At 33.9% G+C, this 20,814-nt stretch overlaps 1 long non-coding RNA gene across 1 annotated transcript in view; it reads left to right on the forward strand.

The window, feature by feature from the left end:
• Window positions 1-2,411: 2,411 nt before the first annotated feature.
• Window positions 2,412-20,814, forward strand: part of LOC141275769 (uncharacterized) — a 32,753-nt gene continuing 14,350 nt past the window's right edge. Inside the window, exons 1-2 of the long non-coding RNA XR_012324058.1 lie at window positions 2,412-2,463; window positions 14,563-14,692. This is a non-coding gene — a long non-coding RNA (uncharacterized lncRNA). The remainder of the gene's footprint in view (window positions 2,464-14,562; window positions 14,693-20,814) is intronic.

Consider the following 20,814-nt stretch of genomic DNA (forward strand, 5'->3'; position numbering starts at 1 on the left):
TGGAGTGTTTGGGTTATTTGCATTTAATGTAATTATTGACATGGTTGCTTTAAATTTATGATCTATGTGTTTGCTATTTTTCTAATCATTTCTGTTGTTCTGTATTTCCTCTGGCATTTCTTCTGAATGTACAGGTAATTTTAAGTCTCTCTTCTCAGACTCACTGGAAGTGGAATATCTTCCCATCCTTTGTGAGCTCTGGGAACCATTTATCCTGCAGCTCTCAGTCATTTTTGCCCATTCATGCAATTTCACCCTACATAAGTGTAACTTCATTTTCAGCAATAGATTCAAAGAGAATGCATATGCAGATCTTTGGAGATCTTTCTCTGAAGAGTTTCCTCCTCTCTGGTGTTCTGTCCCATAAATTCTAGGTACCTCTGCTGTCCTGAAATTGAATTTCTGTCTAATTCAGAAAGACCACTGTGTTCTGCTTCAATAACTATACTTGCATCAGAGTCTAGAAAATATCTTTAAGCAGGAAGGCAGGTGATTAGAGACCTTATCTTGTTTGTTTCCTACTCTTGGGGATCACAGTCCTGTGCTACCTGTTTTGTGGTATCTGAAAAAAATTGTTGTGTATATTTTGTATAGTTTTCTAGCTACCTAGTTTTAATACTTTACCATGGCTAGTAGAGGGAGTTCTCATTAACCATTCTGCAACAAGAACCTATGTAATGCATGTTACTAATAATTTTAAGATAATGATTACGCAAAGGAAAAATAGTACTGAAAAAATGAAGTAACAACTGAATAAGTTTTCAAAAGAACATTAACATAAGCAAAATTAGCCTATTATAAGTCAAGATGCTGGTTATCTTATGCAGTTAGTGGCAAGAAGGAAGCATGAGTGGATTTACTATGGTGCTGGTAATCTCTTCTTTTATCTGTGTGCTGATTACATGAGTACATTCATTTTGTGCAAAAGTCACTGAGTTGCACACTTTGAATATGTGAATTATATATACATGTGTACACATGCATATGTGTATATTACACATGCATATAATATGTGTATATTACACTATACAAATGACTAGAGAAAAAGTAAATTTAAAGGCCTTGCAGTGTATATGGAAAGAAATGGAAAAGAGATACACCACTAGTAAGTATATAACATTAAATGGCTGAAAGTATTTTGAGAAAAGTAACACGAAATTTCAGTTACTGAAATAATATATTAATAGAAAATTCAAATAGACACTGGAACTCATTAAGGGCTAAGGAAATGAATCAAGAGGACAGTGAGTTGCTATGACAAACTGTAAAATAGTCTACACACTTCAGTAAACTTTAAAAAGCATGTTGGAAGCACCTAAATAGAAATATTAATGGAGTAAGAACAGAGAGCAAGGACAATCTAAGGCATTTAAAATTAATCAGTTTATTGTGCAGGTGACATTTCTAGTCAGTAAAGGATGACTATGCACAAAAAAAAGAGTGACAGTGACCTGAAACATACACAGAATATTCTCAGATATGTAAGTTTTTAATTATTATTTCCCTTCCAGTATGTAGTTAGTTTTATTACTAGTGTGTGTGTGGGAGAAGAGTTTATTTCCAAGTTTACAGGCCCACTGAATTGAAGCCATGGCTCTTTTTATTCTATTGCAATATTTACTTCCATATTTTCATCTAGAGAAATTCTTTATACAATAGAAATATTTATCCTTTGGTTACAAAATATGTTGTTACTAATTTTTAGGTTTTTTTTTAATTGTACATATCAAGTTTAAGTGTGTAGGTATAGATATGTATGGTATTATATTTCAATATTTTGTATTCATCAATATTTTCACTCATAGTATCATTATTTTTTATCTCAATCATGCATCTGTGATCTAAATTTTATTCTTTTATGCTTTTATTTCTTAATACCTACATTTAACATTTTAAGCAATCTGGCATTTAGCTAGCTAATATAAGATGTGAAGTAATGATATAACCTTTTTTTCTTTTTTTCAGGATGCTTTTCATACTAAATGGGTTACAGTTTGAGGTAGTTTCCTAAAATGTAGAGGCCACCTGCAATATTACAGCCTAGCACCTTTTCTTTAGAAGGTAGTTAACATGTGCAGGTTCTGTGGAATTTCTACACAAAGATTCCTGGATGTAAAATCATTGCTATTTTTTTTTCTTATTTTGATTGTTTAAACCATGGCATTTTCCTTATCCTTCAAATGTTTTTGGAGTTTCTTCCAATGATCTCCCTGCTACATCACAGTGACTCTCCTCCATAAAAGAGGGGAAGTACCAGTCAGTGACCTCCTCTAACTTCTAACCTACTATTTTCTTACTTTAATAGGGGTTCTTTAAAATTTCAGGCTTCTGTGTAACATCTTCCCTTCTTGTCAGCAATATTAAATGCTATTTTTTTTGTTTCCTCCTCTTTTATATTTTTCCATCTTTAGTGATTGCTGTTTCCTGGGTACCTGGATACACCACTAATGGAGTCCAATTGAGGTAATATTTTTAGATTTATTTAATTACACCACGTCATCACAGTAGTATAGAAAGCAAATATAATTTTCATCTGCTATTGTAGTGTATTACTGAATTACAAACATATCCAGTAATTATTTCATTAGCTATTATTAGATAACTTTCTTTAACTTTGCATTTTGTAAATTTTCAGCTTATGGAGGAGTTGCAAGAATGGTTCAGACAGCCCCCATGGACCATTCATCCAGCTTCTGCTAATGTTAACATTTCACATAACCATTCTGTATTTATCAAAACTAAGAGAGTAACATTGGTACAATACTACTAACTAAACTACAAACTTTATTTGGTTTTCACTGGTTTTTCCACTGATGTTCTTTTTCTGTTTTAGGATCCAATCAAGGAGTCCACATTGCACTGTAATCAAAGCACAGTTCTCAATTCTGTGAAGTCTCTTATATCTTTGTCTTTCATGACCTTTCTTTCTTTTTTTTTATACTTTACTTAATCTAATTGTAACTAGGGATTTTGACTTATCAGCTCATTTTGCATATCTGTACATAAAAATAAACTGAATTTTTCTCAGGATGAGAGCTAAGCATTAAATTTAAGTTTCTGGCCACACCTCATGGCATGTGGGACCCTAGTTCCCCGACCAGGGATCAAACCCACATCTCCTGCATTGGAAGGCAGAGTCTTAACTACTGGACCACCGGGGAAGTCCTTAAGAATTAAATTTAAAACTCACACATTTTGACAGGATGCCATGCTTCCTTATTTTATTTTGACCATTGTTACTATATAAGCAGTCTTTCTTTCCCCCACCCTTTTTTGCCTTTCCATTCCTTGTACTCAATTTCAGTAGCTTTAATTAGCTTAGGATTTTTGTATGGTTTTAATAGTATTATTGTATCTGGTGTTTTTATTGTATGTAGCTTCAAACACATCTAAAAGTAGGTAAGTTGTAAATAAGTAGTTAATAGAAAAATTGGCCAGTACTGTAAGAGCTAGAGAATAAGAAGTTGGGAAAGGTTAAAAGGAATAAAGGATATCTCTCAAAGCCTATCTATTTCTAGCCTCCCCAGAAAAGCTAGGTAGCTGGGTTTCTGTTACAAACAGCTCTAGTTCGTTGGTTTACGTATAAAGACAATATATTCACAACAAGTAAGTAGATGGTTTTTATTTTTTTAATTCATTGTTCCACAGAACATATTCACTGATATAACCATACTTAAAATATATTTCTCTCTTATTCAAAAGGTATAAATATAAAACTATCTCATCTGCATTTAAAAGGTGATCTTTTTATCAAATTAGGAAAAAATCTTGTACATTTTAATACATATATTTATGATTGCAGCTTTTAGATCATTTGCATTACTTTCTTCCTTCTATATTTAATATGAAACTACAGTCTGTAAATTGTATTGAAATAACAGAACATATACAAGCACGTGTTAATATTCAGTCTTGCAAAGTAAATGTCAACGATATATTGTAAAGGTCAACGATATATCATGAGATGTGAATTAATCAGTTGAAATTGAGTTGTTATAGGGAAGATACTAACTTACTGTGGACTGCTAGATGGTGTCAAATAAAATATTTAAACAGTTCTAAAAATTCTTTAAAATCAAAAGTAAAGCTTGTGTTTGAATATGTGAAATCTTTGAAAGGATTTCTGAACTGTCTGCCCCAAGAATTAAAGGATTAAGAATACTTAAAAAGCATTTCTTGGAACTTCCCTGGTGGCGCAGTGGTCATGAATCCGCCTGCCAAGGCAGGGTACACGGGTTCGATCCCTGGTCTGGGAAGATCCCACATGCCGCAGAGCAACTAAGCCCGTGCGCCACAACTACTGAGTCTGAGCTCTAAAGCCTGCATGCCCCAACTACTGAGCCCACGCGCCGCACCTACTGAAGCCTGAGCACTCTAGGGCCTGCGTGCCACAACTACTGAGCCTGTGTGCTGCAACTACTGAAGCCTGTGCACCTAGAGCTAGAGCCCACGCTCTGCAACAAGAGAAGCCACTGCAATGAGAAGCGCATGTACCACAACGAAGAGTAGCCCCTGCTCACCACAACTAGAGAAAAAAAGCCCACATGCAGCAATGAAGACTCAATGCAGCCAAAAAACAAAGAATACTTTAAAATCATTTCTTAAAATATAAAAATAAAAGTAGAGAATACTAATAAGATAAATCAGAAACTGGCACAGCAATTAAACTCTTCTTGCCAGCCTGCAGTGTTTTCACTGAATTATTATAAACAGAATAGTCTATTCATCCATGTTTAAAAAAAGAAATACTATGCCTTAAAAATTAAGAAAGGTATCACAACAGTCTGCTACTTTTAACAATGTCCATACGTAAAAACAAACAAACAGTGCAATGTATGAGAATTACTATGCCAGGATTACTTTAAGTGTCTACATTTTCATAAAATTATTCATGGGCTTTCAAAAACTAGTGCCTATTTAGTCCAATTCCAGTTACTCCAATTAAGACCAGAAGGGTTAATGAAAACACAAGTTTACAAAGTATAACAGAAAGATCAGAACTCTATTTTAACTATAATTGTCATAATGTCTTTCCACTATGTCAGGTTTTACTTAGTGTTTGCCATGAAACACAGAAATATGCATATAGGTTATTTCTATTATTAGTTTGAAGTATGAAATGCAAGTTAAGTACATGGGCCCTAACATATACAGTCTGGGTTCAATCCTATTTGTTCCAATTTAGCTGTGTGATCTTAAGTAAATTAACCTAAATCTTCCTAATTTTCTCACCTGAGAAATGGGCATGACCATGGTACTTACCTCATTGCTCAGTTTTGGTGATTAAATTATAAAATATGTGTAATGTCCTTAGCATGCTTCATAAAACAATTTAAACATACAATACATAATATGGTAGTAAAAATAATGTAAATGAAAATAGTCACCAAAATTTTTTTTAGCAAATAAATCTTTACATTGATCTTGAGAAAAATTTAAATGAAATAGAAATAATGGCAAATAGATTAAACTGTCAAAATCACATAAACTGGCTCAATAGTAGTAGCAAATTTGACATGTTGCAAGTGTATCGTATTCGAGGTAGAGTATATGTAACCTCACTCAATACAAAAAGCAAAGCTTAATTGGCATTCAATACATAAATAAACAATTTTATAATGAACTAATTGATAGGTATATTAAGGTTCTCCAGAGAAACAAAACCACTGCAATGTGTTGTGTGTGTGTATATGTATGTGTATGCGAAATAGAGAGAGACAGAGAGAGAGAAAGAGAAAGAGATTTTAAGGAATTAGCTCATTCAATTGTCTGGGCTAGTCCCAAATCTTCAGGGTAGGCCATCAGGCTAGAGACCCAGGGAAGAGTTAGTGTTACAGCTTGAGTCAAAAGACAGTCTGTAAGCAGTGTTCCCTCTTCCTTGGGGACCTTAAAGTGTTTTCTATTAAGCCTTTCAACTGACTGGATGAGGCCCACCCATATTATGGAGGGCTATCAGCTTTAAAGTCTACTGATTTAAATTTTAATCTCATCTAAAAAAAAAATCTTTACAGAAATATACAGACAAAATACCTGGGTACTGTGATGTACTCAAATTAACATACAGAATAAGTCATCACAATAGGTCAACCCAAAATTGCTCTTTAGCAATACTCATTCATTTCTGAAGCTAGAAAACTGATCACCTTCTCCTTCTCCTCTTGCCTTTATGAATACATAACCCCCTTGCCGCCTTCCTTCCCCTTCACCCATTATATCCAAGAAATAAGTAAGTTCCCTTGGCTGTAAACTCTCCCACAAAGATTGCCCGAAAAATATTTTCATCAAATAAATTTGAGTTTATTAAACTTACATCAGCAAGGAAGAATGCCACCTTGAGTCTCAATAGTCTCAGAAGAGTCAAGTTATTTAGGAGTTATTTAAGAGTCAAGGTATTTACAGAGTTGGGGTCTAGGTTGAAGGTGAAAGTAATTATTGGTCTACAGAATTACTTTCCTGGTAAAGAATTTTCTGGAATAAATCGTTAAGTAATGTTGACACAAGTGGTCTGGATTTTCAGTTCAGTTATGTCTCCTTTACATTCTCTTTCTTTTCTGCCCCTAGTCATCATCTACATTTCTTCCTCCTCTCCCCTGGATGCTTAAAAATGCTTATGTAGGGACTTCTAACCTCCCATTCAAACCTACTTCTACAATATTTTCTCCAATTTTTTTGAAGAAAAGTAAAAAATGCCAAACTTATCCTGCAATTCTCACAGTAAATTCATTGACTGTCTCTAGTCTCCAAGTCACCAGAAATAAAAATCCAAACTCATGACAATAGTCCTCATTGTTTGACCTGGTTTATTTCTTCAATATCTTCCCCAGCCAAACATCTACATATGATCTTCGCCCTAGCCATGACAAACTTACAATTTCCCCAAACTCCATGTTAATTTCAGGGAGATTTACTTTTGGGATCCCACTACTTTTCCCCAAAATAATGACTTTTTCCCACCTGAATAACTACTAAACCTTTAAAGCCTACTATAAGCCTCTCCTCCTCTTATGAAACATTTCTTTGATTAACCCCCATCAGTTAATTTCAGACAGATTTGCCTTTGGGATCTTGCTAGTTTTCTCTGTAATAATGCCTTATAGTTTTCCCTATAATAATGCCTTTTTTTTTCCCCCACCTGAATAACTACTAATCCTTTAAAAGCCTACTATAAGTATCTCTTCCTCTATTAAACATTTTTTTGATTAACCCTATCAGAGTTGATCAATCCATTGTTTGCTTTACTATTGCATCTAGGGCATAGGTCTTTTAGCTGTTACATGTAATTATTTATGTTCAACATATTTATTTTATTCTATTTAGACTGACAGCATCCTGAAGTACACAGCTCTGTATTTCTCTTTCTGTCCTCAGTCTAGCATGTATTTGGCAAAGAGTAGGCACAAAATATTTGTTGAATAAATTATCAAAGGGATCTTTATAAAAACAAATTTAATAGAGTGAATTCTTTTACTGGTAGAAGGTCTCTAAAACACATTTATCAGTAACAAGATAACGCAGATATATGTGAGTACATCTGTATTTTGGGGATGAAAGTGATCAAATCTATCCATTATATTCACTCTTCAAGGTCTATACTTTTATCATATCATATTCATATTTCCATTTTATATTGGAAGATAAACTAGAAAACAATTGTTTCAATATGTTATATAACACATTATTCTGTCCAAAAGAAGAAAAATCTTCCCAGATGTAGGGGAAGTTCGAGACTTTCCTTTAAAGAAAATCTAGATTACAAAGCATACTAATGAAGCCTGATATAAATTCAGATATTTTGATAACCTATCATATGCTAGAGTTCTAATTGTATGTTTCATATAATCTTAAGGGTCAACTTGAATTTATAAACAATTGATTAGTCTATATCATTGAGTGTTTACTATTTGTCAGGACTGCAGCTCTGTGCTTTGCAAGATGTATCTATCAACAAAACATCTAAAAAGCTTCCTCAAAAGTAATCTTTAGATATATTTACTGTGTCTGTGTCTATGTGTCTGTGTGTATATGTGCATTGATGTTGGGTGTAGACAAAGAGTACAGCTGACCTTTGAAGAACTTGGGGGTTAGCATCGCCAACCCCAAACACAGTGAAAAATCCACATACAAGTCTGCAGTCAGCTTTCTATATCCATGGCTCTGCATCCACGAATTCAACCAGCTGCAGATTGTACAGTACTGTAGTGTGGATTTATTTAAACAGATCAGCTTACAAGTGAAACTGTACATTTCAAACTGCTGTTCAAGTGTAAACTGTATATTGTGAAAGAGTTAGAAACATGCAATAAAGGAAAGAATGACCTGAGGAAATTAAGCCTAGTTATAATCCTTTTAACTTATAAAATTTTAATTGAGTTATAATTCATATACATAATTAGTTTCAGGTGTACAAAATAGTGATTTGATGTTTTTATAAATTACTAAGTAATCACCATATATATATATGGTATGTTATATATAATGTATACAGACACAATGCAATATTACTCAGCCATAAAAAATAACGAAATATTGCCACTTGCAGCAACATGGATGGGCCTAGAGAATACTATCCTTGGTGAAATAAGTCAGACAGAAAAAGACAAATATTATATCACTTATATGTGGAATCTAAAAGATGATACAAATAAACGTATATACAAAACAGAGACAGATTCACAGACATAGAAAACAAACTTTTGGTTAAGAAAGAGGAGAGGGAGAGGAGGAGCAACAGATTAGGGGTATGGTATTAACACATGCAAACTACTATATATAAAACAGATAAGCAACAAGGACTTACTGTATAACCAGGGAATTATACCCATTACCTTGTAATAACCAATAATGAAATATAATCTGCAAAAATACCGAATCACTATTTTGTACACCTGAAACTAACACAATATCATAAATCAACTACATTTCAATGTTTAAAAATGATGAGAGATTTAAATTTAAAAGAAAAAAAATTATCACAATAAGATCAGTTACCATCAGTCATCATACAAAGTTGTTACAGTATTACTGACCTTATTCCCTATAGGTACATTATATCCCGTGATCTATTTATTTTGTAGCTGGAAATGTGTACCTCTTAATCCCTTCATCTATTTTGACCAACACTCCATCCACCTCCACTCTGGCAAACACCAGTTTTTTCTCTGTATCTGAGTCTCTTTTAGCTTTGTTTTATTTTCTTTGTTTTCTTTTTTAGATTCCATATAAGAGACACCATATGGTATTTGTTTTCTCTCTCTCTCTTCACCTTCTGGGACCCCAATAGTGCATATGTTGTTATGCTTGATGTTGTCCCAGAAGTCCCTTAAACTTGCCTCATTTTTTAAAAATCATTTCTTCTTCTTGCTCTTCTGATTGATTTTCACTAACTTCCAGATCACTGATGCATCCTTCTATTTGCTGTTGATGTCCTTGTAGTGTATTTTTAAGTTATTTTATTCTTCACTTCTGATTGGTTCTTTCTTATACTTTTTAAGTCTTTGTTGAAGTTCTCACTGAGTCCCTCCATTCCTCTCTGGAGTTTAGTAATCATCCTTATGACCATTTATTTGAACACTTCATCAGGTGAATTACTTATCTTTCATTAGGGCTTTTTTCAGGGTTTTTTGTTCTTTTGTTTGAAAACTATTTCTCCGTCTCCTCATTTTGTTTGACTGAGGGCTCCCATAGAGGGCTCTGAGGGCTCCCATAGAGGGCTCCCATAGAGGGCTCCAGCAGTGCCCTGTCCAACTGGCAGAAACTCTAGGGTTTGTAAATGGATTTCCTTCTTGTATAGTCTAGGTTCCCTTTAAACTGCTGGGGGTTTTGTTTTGTTTGGGATTTTTTAAATTTTTTTTTTCTGTGTCCCAGGGCAGGTAGTCTGCACTCTAGCCCCTCAGCTATATGCCTCCCTACTGCAGGTCACTGCATTGAGGTGGGGTTTCCATGGATACCATGTCTCCATCTTTTCTACCTGTTTCTATGTGTCCTTCTATATGCAATAGCTGTTCAATCAGCTCTCGAGTCTCCTTCAGGAGGAATTGTTCCATACATAGGTGTAGATTCAGTGTGTCCATGGGAGGAGATGAACTCAGGGTCTTCCTACACTCCATCTTAGACCCCTCTCTAATCATTTTTAAACATTAGGGATTTCTTGTATATGTGACAGCCTTGAACTTTTTTCACTGCCATCTCACATTTTAAGAGATACTGTTAAAAAACATACTCCCCAGTTATTTCCAGGCATCAGAAAACTACATTTAAGTGAAACAGTAAAGTATAAAAAGATTATTTCTAAGTTTTTCCAGAAATTCAGGCCTAGTTTCATTAGGATCTACATGAGAGTAATGAAAGTGAGACTGGAAAAGAAGAAGTGCAATTTATACATATTGTAAATGATAACCAGCAGTTCCTTGGGGGCTGAAAGTGAAGGAGGCATTAACTATGAATTTCAGCATTTGATCTGGAATACTGGCATAACACCTACAGCATTTACCAAAATTATATAAGAAAAAAATCCCTTTTGTGAGGGAAAATGCTGACTTTGTTTTTGATATTATGAATCTGAGGTGACAAAGATCCTGCATTAGAGTTTTCTATTGTCAAAAATGAAAATAAGACTGAAGGTTAATTAGTAGTAGTAGCACATGCAAAAAATATTTCTATAAATGCACAGTCTGAAAACGTGAGAGAATATTTCTCACAGAAAGAAGAATAGGAAAAGAACAAAAGACCATGCCTTTGGTCTTACAAGATTCCCATGATTGGGATCAAGGTGAAGAGGAGGAGGTGGTGAAGAGAAAAAGAAGTGTTTAGATAAGAGGAGAAACAGGGTACTGCATTGTCAGTGAAACAGTAACATAATAATACTTAGGTACTAATATAGGACTTAAATTCAGTTCAAAATTTTCTCAATTAAGAAACGTGTGTGTGTGTGTGTGTGTGTGTGTGTGTGTGTGTGTGTGTGTGTGTGTGTGTGTGTGTGTGTGTGTGTGTGTGTGTGTGTGTGTATATTAGGGCAGTTAAGATTTCTATTCTCATATTTCTATAAGATTAGACCTGAAAAATAATCCACATTAAGAAACACAGGTTTAAGAACAGTGAGCTTTTATAAACACGAGTGTTTATAAATCATGCTTATTTTCCACTCTTGTGTAAAAGTAGAAGGTAAAATAAAAGCCAAAAAGATGGAATGTGTTTATGGAAGGGTAAAAATACCAATGTGTATTACAGAGAAAGTACCAATGTGTAATAGAAAAGTACCCATGTGTAATAACTCTGATACCAAATTATCTCAGGAACATAGTGAGTTTCTATACCACCTGAAGCAAATGCTTTTGGATGAACTATCTGACTAAAAACCTAATATTCATATTTGTATATTTCCATGAAAATTTGATATTTAAAATGAGGAAGAGTGGTAAAAAAAAGCTCATTGACTTTCTTCTCTAAACCTGACCAAACTATTAACGAGCAATCAGAAAACTGGTCTAAAAACCATTGGTCAATAGAAGAAGTGAAAGTGGTTTTAAACCAAAGCAGAGCAAAACGTGACAAAGTTGATAACTCTTACATAAAAGTTTTGCTCTAACAATTCAGCTAATTCCCTGGCTATATCAACTGTTACTTATTGGGCATTTACTGTATACAAGACACTTTGCTGGGCACTGTGTGGCTTACAGTGAGTGGCATTTCATTCACAGTCCCTTCCACAAGAAATTTACAGCCACATTGAAAAATAAGCCAAAGGCATTTATAAATGTCAAGGATTTAAATCTAGAAGGAAGTTTAGTGGACATCTATTAAAATTATTTTCAGAAGTCTCAAAAATATTAAGTACAATAGATTCTTAACTACTTGCAGAGTTGGGCTTATTTTTATATGATCTTCCTTTTCGTTAAGAACATTTAAAAATAAATTATGAGTTAACAGTATTAATAATACTAAAAGTAACAACACAATATGTATTCTAAGATGACACATGATTAACTCCTAAGGTAATAATATGTAAAACCAGTGCTGTTAGTTTAGGAAAGGAAAAAGAAAACATAATAAAAAACCTTCAGTGCAATAATGAAGATATAGGTTTGGGTCATTTTTGAGTTGGATGAAATTTCACATTTTACCTTTCAAATTCATTATTGTTTGCTGTTAAATTATGAATAAAACTTAAATGGAAAATCAAATCATAAAATGCAACTGAAGATAAAGAATTTGTCATTAAATCAGTCCAAACTTATATCAAGAATACAAAGATTTTTGAGCAGATAAAAATTTTGTACAACAGTATTTTAAACAGTCTTTCACACATGCAGGGAAACATCCCCGTTCAGGGATGTGTGCTTTTATCACAAAGAGTTAGACCATAAGCTTAGTCCACATGCCTTGTACCTCTCCATACTTGTACATACATTATTTGGTATTTAAGTAGCACTTTTTTGTGATGAATTCAATGTGGTCATTAAACCTTATTCAGTTTTGAGAAGCAGCTTCCATTTTTGGAAGGTTTGTGCAAAGCTCACAATCTTGTTAGGCATCTGGAGAGAGTGACACAGAAAAACTGAAGAATATGATAGAAATATTATTAAACATTCTGTCTCACTGGGGTCAGAACTTTTTTCTCATCTACACAGTATATACCAAACAGATGGAGTGTGAAAACAAATCTGTGCTGTGGGTGGCCTTATCTTTTCAGCCAAAACAATCCATATATACCCACAAAAGACATGTATCCAATAAGTCCTCTGAAAAAACTATTTCAGGGATTTTCCTCAAAATATTTGTCTAATTTCTTTCTAACATTCAACAACTTTTCAAAATAATCTAATTCTGGAAACTACTGTTTTAAAAAAGAAAATACTGGCAAAATATTCAGCCTTATTTATATTATTAAAAACATACTGCCATCTAAGTGTCCAACAACAGAATAGCTAAGGAATTTATGTTTCATGAAATTGACAGACTTAGCCAACTATCAAAATAGGGTTATGAAGAAAAATGGAATAGTGTTTGTCCTGTAATATTAGGTAGGAGAAGTATATATATGATTTTACGTATATTGTGATTATAACTGTGAAAGACATACATGGAATTATAGGAAAGCTAGAACTATGATAAAAAAAGAAACTGTTGGCTTCAGTATAATTTTTTTCTTTACAAACATAGTTTATGTTGCCATAGTCTTCTCTGTATTATAACCGAAACTATAGTTAAATTTTATTTTTTTTTATTTTAAAAAACATTTGGCTTTTGTCTCAGCTCCTCCGTTATTTTTCTGATCACAGCTCTTGTACCACAATGAGCTGACCTAAGTAAAGTGAATAACATGTGAGTGGATTTTAAGCCTGTTAACACTTTGTCTTCCAACTGGACTATTGTTTACGAGTTATGCTTGTCAAGATCTCTAGTTCATTAGAGTGTTTTGCAAAGACTACTTGTTACAAACAATTAAAAATATTTAATGCCTCAAGAAATGTCATTGTAATTTGCAAAAGGCAGTTACTGGAAAAAACAGATCTCATATGAAATTTTAATTATAAGACTGATACAAAGTTCCAAACAAATGTCATCTATTATGCTGTTGGCCTTTTTATGGCCTTCAGATGTAGCGATTCAATAATTTATTTAGTAAGGGATGTTTGCAAAATTCTGCAAGAGACATTAGGAAGAATGTGAAATAATATCAAGCTTTTGTATAAATTTGATTTTGTACAACATTAATAAATAAAGCCAAATTTTTGTTTGTTTTTCAAACAACTTTTTTCAAAAGTGTCAAGGAAATGATACCTTGGAGGGCTTATTCATCTCATATAAATGGACTGCCATGTAATTAAACCAAGATTACAGTATAAATAAGTGCTTTTTATTCTAGTATGTTCATGCTTCCTCTCAAAAGAAAAAATAAAATACAGAACCTGTGTAGTCCCAGGACCTTCACCCACTGGTGTTAGTTCCATGAATTCCATGAATATGTCATGTTACATGGCAAAAGGGACTTTAGAGATGCAATTTAAATTACTAATCAGTTGATCATAAAATAGGGAAATATGAATTATCCAGTGGACCTAATCTAATCATATGGACCCTTAAAAGTAGAGACCTTTCTCTGGCTAGTAGGAGAAGGAAAAAGAGAGATTAAAAGCATGGAAAGGATTTATCTCCTGTGGCTTATTTGACAGTCAGGAGGACCACATGGAAAGCATGAGGAGGAAATGAATTATGCCAACAATCATTGACTTTGGAGGTGGACTACAAGACCCAGATGAAAACTGCAACCCTGGCTGGCACACTGATTTTAGCCTGTTAAGATCCCGAATAGAGAGTCCAGTCAAGCTTCTTTAAACTTTTCACCTACAGAAATGTGGGATAATCAATGGGTATTGTTTTAAGCCATTATATTTTTGATAAATTGTGGTAATGGCAGAAATAGGAGTTAATACAGTACCTGTCCTCCTGAGCTTGCATAAGGAAAATGGAAAAGTAAAGAAAGTTATACAATTAAATTTAATTAACCTATACCTTATTTTTCTCTATGATTCTTACTCTTGTTGTTTCCCTTTCTTTCTGAAGTCATCAGAGGACAACTGGCAGTATTATAGTCCCCCAACCAAGGACAGTTCTCTCAAGATAAATGCACCTGCTGAAAATCAACCCCATCAAAACTTTCTTTTTCTTTAAGTCTGGCACACTAGAGAGAAAGGTAAGAATTGCTTCTCAGATTTTTCCGGTTGTATTTCCATTTCAGATTTGGATACATGAAGAAACGTCTCAAAAGTAATGAATCTGAAATGAGGTGTTAAAATTCGGGAACATGATTCTATTGCCCACCGTATCAAACACACTGCTATTCTGCCCTCTTAAAGGAGTAGTTATCCATGAAATCCTCTCTATGCATATCTTTAATATGAAATCATGATCATGTATAATTGTCTGAAGTCAAATAAATAAATATTTATTTATTATTTTTATTTTATTTAAAAATTATTTTTTAAATAATTTTATTTATTATTTTTATTTAAGAATTATTTTATTTATTTATTTATTTGGCTGTGTTTAGTCTTGGTTGCTATGTGTGGGCTTTCTCTAGCTGTAGCGAGCAGGGGCTACTCTTCGCTGTGGTGTGCGGGCTTCTCATTGCAGTGGCTTCTCTTGTTGCAGAGCATGGGCTTTAGGTACGTGGGCTTCAGTAGCCATGGCACGCAGACTCAGTAGTTGTGGCATGCGGGCTTAGTTGCTCCTCGGACTTAGTTGCTCCTCGGAATGTGGGATCTTCCCGGACCAGGGAATCGAACATATTTCCCCTGGATTGGCAGGCGGATTCTTAACTACTGCACCACCAGGGAAGTCCTGGGTGAAGTCATTTTTAACATTATTTTATAATCTGTAAACAAATCTATATGATTGTATTTTAGATACAAATAAGAGAAAACCCAACTCAAACAGGTCAAACAAGAGAGGAGTAAAATTGATTTCACTGCACTTCAGACCAGTTGGTCTGACTTCAGACCAGTTCAGCTGGGTTCGTGTCTCTAAACTTTTGACTCTCTCTCATGAATGCTTTATGTATATTTGGTTTTCTCCAGGTGTTTGCTGCCCTCATGACCCCAAGGTGACTCAAAAATTGAAGGTAGATTCCTTCTACCTCCCTGAGCATATTTGTTTGGTTTGGAAATGTCCTGTATTGATTAGCTTAAGGTCATGTCACTACCTATCTCTTATCCCTGTGATAGGGTCTGGGGTGTGGGAAGATTACTGTTACAGGCTTACACAAATCAAGACCCACCCAACAGATGAAGCACTATGGGGGAAGTGTTTAGTAAGACTGTAATCTAGTCCACCACTCTTGCCAATCTTCTAGGAAAATTTGAGAAATTTAGTCAATCATCTAAATTTTGAACTTACCATCACCCAACTCTTGAACTTACCATCACCCATACCTATTTTCTACTTTTTGTTCAGTTTGCTCTTACCCACCACAAGCGGTATTTTATTACTATTTTACTCAACTGGTAATAAAAATTTCAATCTAAAATATCATTCAAAACTCTGAGCTTTCTTTAAAGTTAAATATCCTCTCCTTGTGTAGCTTGGACCAGCTTTTGGCTGCAAATTCACCATAGGAAAAGGGTGTATGTGGTTGGTGTCTTCTCTAAATTTTCTAAAAAGGAAGAGGAATGGCCTTATTTTAAATTGACAGTGCCTTAAACTGGGTTTGTACTCTGTGGAGCTAGTAAGTATTTCAACATGATTTTGTTATGGAATATTTTCAAGCAATCCTCAGAAGGTCCCCACTAGGCTCCCCATCCTGAAATTCTTTTAACCCTGGAATCCTTTTATTTTCTTCTGGTACTAATTTTTGGCTCCTTCTTCAGGCTCTAGAAGTTCACATCTAGGCTTTTGCTGATAGAGTGCCTTCACCTTTCCAGGAAGCATGAAGGATAGAAGACCATCCCAGAGTCATATGGGACTAGTATATCTTCCATGAGAAATGGTCATGCATACCTGTATGCTACAAATTCTGGGAGTTCAGCCCAATTGATCCCAGCAAAGCAGCATTCTAAGGGTTCCAAATTCAAAGTAATTCTCCAGACTGTCTCTAGTCATCTTAAATTTCTTTAGCAGGAGTGAGATCTTCAGAGCAGTGCGTCTTCAATCTACATGAGACTCATATTAAGTATTCTGAGTAGCTTAACAGAAGTCCCACCCTCACTTTCTTTGAAAGGTAGATACTACCCCCAACAAAGTGGGATGGAAAAGGGGCTTACAGCCCTGCTTTTCTCAAAGATATCCTATTCACAAAAACCTACTTTATTCATCTCTCTCATTCTTTTTACATTCTCAAAATGTGGTAGGTGGGAAGGGTATGTTCTAGGATGCTGGAGTCATGAATGAGTAGCAGGCCGTATCCTTAAAAATCTGTGCATTACAGATTATACATAGCATTGCATGTCAAAGCTACTGTACCTAGTTGAAATGTCAACTTTTATGTCTTACTGTATTTGTGATGATTAACTTCAATAGTTCTGATTTACTTACCTTTCATATTTTCATTGTGAAATATACAGATGCTTGTTTAAAAGTGTGTAAAGCATTTTAGAACAATCTTCATGAAATTTTAAAAACATATTCATTAACAGTTCAAAAACACTTCGTGAACTAAAGATCAGTGTTCTTTTGACAATTTCAATGTTTCATTATAAAGATAGTTTTGTTTACAAATTCAATATCTATTACAATATTAGTATAAAATAAGCTTTGTATTAAATTATCTGGGACATATAAACTATACTACCAATATATTCATTTACAGCATTAAAGTTAACACTTTTTGATTTACATGTGCATTTTGAGAAGAATGGGGCTAGTGGTAAAAAAAATCATAGACTAACAGTGATTTAGTTGTTACTCTTTTCTAACATTTCTGGCAAAGAGTAGGTACTCAAAGAATGTTTTTGAATACAATGACTTAAAAGAATATCTTAAAGGTATAACAGATTTCTGCCTCAAGTTATTTCAACACACACATTTTTTTCTCATTCTCATCTTCTCCCTTCTTAAAAGAAACCAATAAATTTTTCAGGTCCATGGTTCGCCGGAAGAAGGAAATCATTGAATTGATCACAAATATTAGTCTAAATGTACTCAACCCCATTTAAACTGACACTAGCCGAATTCATTCAGAATGTAAATTCTGTAAAAGTACAATCAAAGAAAGACAAGAGAATCATTGCTTTAAAAATGCTGAATATTTACATGCATTTTAATGAGACTTGCATTTAGATGAAGACAATTAAGAAAGAGACTCTTAAACAGGTTGGAACTCAATAAACACTTCTGAAACTTTTTAAAAATGTAATTTGCTTTTCAGCCAAGTTCTTCCCTGGCAGTTTCTCTATCAGTTCTGAGCAGCATATTCAGTGTAGTCAATGAGCCAATTCAAAGATATTTCAGGAACCTAGTTTGTGCTTAGAGGCGGCATTTCGATAATGAGAACTTCTAGTCTACACAAGTGGAACTTATTAGGGAGAGTATTTAAAGTGGCTTGAGCAGGTAGAACTATTTGTACTTATTTTCTGAGCTGCCAATATGTTAATCTAACATCTGGTGGGGAGGGGCAACTTTCTCTGTTCTGCCTCTAAACTTATCTTTGTTTTTGCTTTTCTTATAGAACTTACTGTTCTTTACATAAGTACATTGCTAATGCATATACTTCCCGAGATAGTATTTCCTTTCGTTTTGATCACCACAGTGTTAGTAATTATGGTAGGCCTTGCACATAGCACCTCTTTAATGTATACAGAACTGAATTAAACTTCTGAATTGTATTATATTCAAGCAGCCATGGATATCTGCTAATTTCATGATTTTAAACAACAAAAGTAAAAGCAATAAGAATAATAATAGCTAATATATTATTGAGCACTAAAAATAAGTCACCCACTATTTCAATCGCTATGTATTAACTAATCCTCATAACAAATCTATCAGCAGGCAGATTTTTTTTCTTGCTTACACAAGTAGAAGTTGAGATGATATGAGATTAAATGACTTTTTCTTGGTCATGTATACAGTAATGGGTGAATTCAAGATTCAAAATCAAGCATTCTACCTTCACATAATTTGTATATGGAAATAAATATTAAAGTAAGAGGCATTTCTGCTTACTGTTAGGATGGAATAATTTGCAACAGAGCAATGCTTACATACATACCAACTATAAAAGCTAAATAAAACAAAGAAATAATTTACTTAAAACATCAGAGAGCTGCAGAAACAGGGAAGAGTAGAAAGGCTAAGATTTTGGAAAAGAGAGATTCCTGAAGGGGAAAGCTTATTATTTGCAGTTGTTTTTTTTCCCGGATTATGTGCTAATTCTGGGCATGGGCAAGAGGCTGAGAGTACAGAGTAAACCTGGACAGAGGACTGTACCTTCAGATTAGAGAAACCAGGAAACTTGAATCAGATAGAGCAATACTGCTTAAACTTAAGACACCTAATATACCTAAATGGTGTATGTACATTGTTTTTTAAGACATAATATTATTGCATACTTAATAGACTAGAATATAGTGTAAACTTAATTTTTATATGCACAGGAAAACCAAAACGTTTGTGTAACTTGCTTTATTCCAATATTAGTTTTATTGTGGTGGTCCGGAACCAAACCTGCAATATATCTTAGGTATGCCTGTATATGTATATCAAAACATCAAGTTATATACCTTAAGTCTATACAATTTTATTTGCCGTTTATACCTCAAAAAAAGCTGGGGGAAAAAGAAAAGATATTCTAAAACTATTCCCTAAATAGTGCTTTAAATTGAGTATTAAATAAATGTTTGAAGAATACAGAGTTTTTCTATGAGAACTAATTCAAAAATTTTATTTGTCAGTGAAAGTATGTCTCTGTACATAAACACAGTGTATATCAATATTCTGGCATTTGTAGTAAAAATGAATAAATATGTGTGGGTAAGTTAAAAAAAGTGGTATCTGTTAAAGATGTTTCCACATAATTCTCCATATGTTTTGGTCTATGGCTGGGGTTAGGTGAAAAAGTTATCTTTAAATTTTAGGTATTACTCAAGGTCCAACATCTAGAAAGTAGTATTAATACATTTGTGTCACACGCAAGTACACATAAAAGAAAACTATAATATATGATTCAAAACATTTCATGTGATGGAATTTTAAAGCTGTTTTCTTCTTAGATTCTGAGGAACAATCCATTTAAAAACAGTAGATATACAATTATTGAATATTTAAAGGTAGTTCTAGGGAAAATGAGGATCACTCATTTCCTGAATCGGACTATTTTTAAGTCTACAAGTTTATAAATTTCTAGAAATCCATCCTAACTTCTCCTTCTATACCCTTTTTCCTGAGGTGAGCTCATTCATTCCCAGGGCTTCTAGTTTTAGTCATCTGCAAATAACAACCGAGTATTTATCTTGAGCCTTCACTTTTCCAGTTGACTACTTTGCAACTCCCTTTGGATGTTTTGATACATCAAAGACATCTAAAATTCAGCATTTCAAAACAAAACAAAACACATCTCAGCACATTTCCCCACAAAACATGGTCTACATGCAACATTACTTTATGAGCAGTTGCCAAATATCTATCTACTTATGCAAAAACTATCTCCTCCCCGCCCCCAACCTTATTCACAACCAGTTCAACACCAAGAATTTCTGTATTATCTCTTATATATCTGTTGAACTATTAGATGGAGTTTTATAAGGACAAACTACACTTAATTTTGCTCACTAATATATTCTCAAAACTCTGTTTAGTACCTAATGCCAAAGAAGTACTTAAATGTTTGTTGGATGAATAAATGACATATATAGACATTTTGGTATACAACAATCAGTAAACTTACATAATGTTTCTATCATTCACGGTCAAGCAAGAGAAACAGAAACCAGTATTTAAAATGGACATTCAGAATGGCTTTCATCAAAAAGACCACAAATAACAAATGTTGGTGAGGATGTGAAAAAGAAGGTACCGTTGTACACTGATGATGGGAATGTAAATTGGTCCAGCCATTATGGAAAACACTATGGACGTTTCTCAAAACACTAAAAATAGAACTGCCTTATGATCCAGTAATTCCACTCCCAGGTACTTATAAAAAACAAACAAACAAACACTAATTTGGAAAGGTACACGCACATGTTCATAGCATCGTTATTTACACTTGCCAAGATATGGAAGCTTCCTCAGTGTCCATCAACAGATGAATGGATAAAGTAGATGTGGTACATATAAACAATGAAATACTACTCATCCATAAAAAGGAATAAAATTTTGCCA

The sequence above is a fragment of the Tursiops truncatus genome, chromosome 11 (assembly GCF_011762595.2).
Source record: "Tursiops truncatus isolate mTurTru1 chromosome 11, mTurTru1.mat.Y, whole genome shotgun sequence".
NCBI lineage: Eukaryota > Metazoa > Chordata > Mammalia > Artiodactyla > Delphinidae > Tursiops > Tursiops truncatus.